Source organism: Artemia sp. Qi Xiang Cuo, chromosome 2 (assembly GCF_049724085.1).
Source record: "Artemia sp. Qi Xiang Cuo chromosome 2, ASM4972408v1, whole genome shotgun sequence".
In the NCBI taxonomy this organism is placed as follows: Eukaryota; Metazoa; Arthropoda; class Branchiopoda; order Anostraca; family Artemiidae; genus Artemia; species Artemia sp. Qi Xiang Cuo.
Genome location: NC_142795.1, coordinates 87,330,457 through 87,334,384, shown reverse-complemented (window position 1 = coordinate 87,334,384; position 3,928 = coordinate 87,330,457). Strand labels below are relative to the sequence as shown.

The following is a 3,928-nucleotide window of genomic DNA, read 5'->3' as shown; positions in this document are numbered from 1 at the left end:
CAGTTTATAGATGCAATGGAAAATGCTCGACAACACAGTGAATATACGGAGGCGTACTTCTTAGAAAATTCGTATATTAATTTTGGAAGGAGCAATTGCAGTTTATGTAGCAGCAATAAAAATATATATACAAGCATACCTATCAACAGCGAAGGAAAAGCAATGTTTTTCAATTATGGCGAAAACGAGCCTGTTAGGGTTATTAGTAAATTTGTTTTAAGACTAATGATTTAGAACAAATACATAAAGGATTGATCTGAAAATTAGTAAATAACACAAAACCGCATGTAATTGAATAGCTTAGTTGCCTGATTTTCTGTGGTTTTTTAATTTAAAACACGAGACAGAGTATAGTTGAAAACAAAGGTGATAAAAAATTGCTTCGGCCTGGATTTGAACCAGTGACATACGTCCGTTTGCCGTCCGACGACTCTACCAACTGAGCTACCGAAGGCTATCACTATTATTTGACTAAACATTATATCATGTATATCCGGGTTGCAGCAGTAGCTAGCAACCGAGTAAGAGACGATTACGTCCAATGTTAAGAAATATAAAAACCCATAACTCCTAAGAAAAAGGTTAGATCAAAACCAAAAGTACACCATTAGAACCGCCATGTCTGAAACCCCTGTATAGGAAACTTTCTGTCACAATTATCCTGGTTGCAGCGGTAGCTAGCAACCTAGTAAGAGACGATCACGTCCAATGTTACGAATTATAAAAACTCATAGTTCCTAAAAAGGAGTCAGATCAAAACAAAAAGTACACCATTAAAACCGCCTTGCCCGAAACCCCTTTATAGTAAACTTTCAGTCCCTTGGCTTGAACAGCAAGGGAAATATATTGGCTTGAAAATAAAGAAAATTACATTAAAATACGATCCTTGGAATAACATACCACTGCATACATTGGACTTGGATAGCTACTTGATTGCTTGGGGATCGTCTCTTACTATTTCAAAGAAGAAAAAGCCCTAGGCTTTTTCCTGTTTGTAATGATATAGCATAAAAATTATAATAAAGAACGACCTCTTGCCTATACTAAATTTTATACGCTACTTAATTATAGTTAAGGTTTTTTATAATAAAGAACGACCTCTTGCCTATACTAAATTTTATACGCCACTTATTTATAGTATAGGTTAGTAGTTCAACAGATAGATTGGTACTGGAACATCGTAGAGAATTGTTCAATGGCTCATTTTAAAGGAAATTCATGGGGTTAAAACTTCTTCTAATTAAAATCAATCGTTTTTAGTACCTTGAGAAATTTTAATTATGTTTCTTAAGAAATCATCATAAGTTAAAATTTCCTATACAAAATTTGAACTCAAGCCAACTGGGTGAGAGCTATCCCAACCTCTAGACCATATAGGACTTATTAAAATATCCGATAAATGACGTTTATGTTAAAGAACAAATTATAAACCTAGTTAGCTGTCTGATTATCTGAGGATCGTCTCTTACTATTACAAAGAAGTAAAAGCCGTTATTATAATAAAGATCGAACTCTTCCCTATACTAACTTGCATACGCAACTTCACTATAGTTAAGATTACAGTATTTATATTATGCATCATTACAGTAAAGAACGATCTCTTTACGAAAATTGAGTTTAACCACGATTGAGTTTTGAGTTTTTCTTTCTTTTCCACAGATAGCTTGGCATTACATTAAAGAATGAACTTTTGTCCATAGTAACTGAAGTATTATAAGTTATCCGAGTTGCAGCGGTAGCTATCCGGGTTGCAGCGGTAGCTATCCGGGTTGCAGCGGTAGCTAGCAATCTAGTTAGAGACGATCACGTCCAATGTTAAGAAATATAAAAACCCCTAAATCCTAAAAAAAAGAGTCAGATCAAAACAAAGAGTACATCATTAGAACCGCCTTTTCCGAAAGCCCTGTATAGTAAACTTCCTGTTATTTGGTTTGAGGATGACGCCCCCTCCACAGTCAATGCAAGGGTAGTAAGTGATTGCAGTTTTTATTATGGGGACGCGATCGTCCTTCACTATATTACTACCATCAAAACCCATGTTTCTCATTTAAAATCCTTACAACTTCCATTTCAAACAATTTCATGCTGTTTCATTTTCCTTTCAGATTTCTATGCTTAAAGTGCTTTTTCAATACCCACTTTTAGATAAATAATTACCATAATTTTCCACTGTAATTGCAGCTTCAGGTGGTGGGCAGTTTATCACATCATACAGAGCTATAATATACAATTGTTTAAGCTTCATTGCATGAAAGCCATTTTGTCCCTTTTTTGCCCGTACAACACCATGATCCCTTGAAAGGTAAAAATACTTCATTCCTCCCATCATAATACCGTTCTCAGAAAACTCATCTGAATCATATTTTGATACAAACGCTTTCAATTCAGCTGCTGTGGCAGAAAATTCCCTAGACTTTGCCCAAACTGACCCATCAACACCAATAATAGCAGCTTCCGAAATACCTTTTGATAGCAATTGACTTTTAATATGATCAATCCAAGAATTCATCTTAATAATTATTCAATTCAATAATATATTTTCACCCCATAAACTGACGTAACGAGTCACTTGAAGCAAAACGAAAAGTATACTAATTTAAAAAATTTTAGGTATTTTTCTGGTTTGAATTAGAAAATTAAAATTATTCCTCAGACACCATAAAAATTTTTGCAGTTTGCAGTTAAATAAAATCATTTTGTTTAAAATTTTTAGATATTATTTTATTTTCAAATGACGAATTAGATTTTGTTTATGTTAAGTAGTTAGAAACTAACAAAAAACAAAACTAATTTTAATTTTTTCTTTTTTTGTTTGAATTAAAAAATAAAAACTATTCCTCAGACATCATAAATAATTTTGCAGTTAGCAGCTAAATAAAATTATTTTATTTAAAATTTTCAGGAATTAATCTAATTTCAGTTGGCGAATCAGATTTTTTGTTAAAACCCTAAAACAAGCAGGTTTTTTTTTAAACCCTAAAAGAATTGTATTTTTTGTTACAACCCTAAAAGAAATACTGCATTTTACATAAAAATATCTACATACGTTTTATAATGTTAAAAATAATATTTTTATTTTTGCATGCAATAGGATGTTAGTAGCAATAGCTACCATAGCTATATCTGATGACTCGATGAATCCGATGATCCCTGATGTTATTTTAATTACAAAAGACACTAATATAGTAATGTCGTTTAAAATTAACCATTATACAGCTCTGTATAATTTTCCAGTGACCAGCTAGCTGAGGAGAAAAAAAAAACGGAAAGAAATTACATGCCTCATGTGGAGAATATTGTGGTTACAGTAAAGAACGATCTCTGGCCCATAGTAAATGATATATGGTGGTTGCAAGGGTAGCTGCAAGCTATCCAGATTGGAGCGATACCTGGGTTTTAGCGGTACCTGCAAACAAAATTCAAAGTAAATATGTCGGCTTCTTATTAATTAAAAATCATCCCTGGTAATTACAAAAGCTGGACCTATCAGGGACTTGAAGCTGGGACCTCTTTCACCCAAAGTTTACATTAAATTACATAAAATATTGATATAGTTCATCATAAATGGAATTATCCAGGTAGTTACTAATAAAAATTTTGTTTTCTCTTTGAACGATCTCTCTCCCAAAAGCCGTAGGCTTTTTCCTGTTTGTAATATTTTCCTGTTTGTTATCAGGGTTACAGCGGTATCCGGGTTGCAGCGGTAGCTAGCAGCCTAGTAAGAGACGATCACGTCCAATGTTAAGAAATATAAAAACCCATAGTTCCTAACAAAGCTGTCAGATCAAAACAAAAAGTACACCATTAGAACCGCCTTGTCCGGAACCCCTGTATAGGAAACTTTCTGTCCCTTGGCTTGAACAGCAAGGGAAATATATTGGCTTGAAAATCAAGAAATTTGACTGTAACCACGTTATTCTCCCCAAAC

The 3,928-nt window shown here is 33.5% G+C and overlaps 1 pseudogene; it reads right to left on the bottom strand.

Annotated features, from left to right (window-relative positions):
- Positions 1-2,128: 2,128 nt before the first annotated feature.
- LOC148955748 (profilin pseudogene) lies at positions 2,129-2,509 on the bottom strand (annotated as a pseudogene).
- Between the last annotated feature and the right edge of the window lie 1,419 nt (positions 2,510-3,928).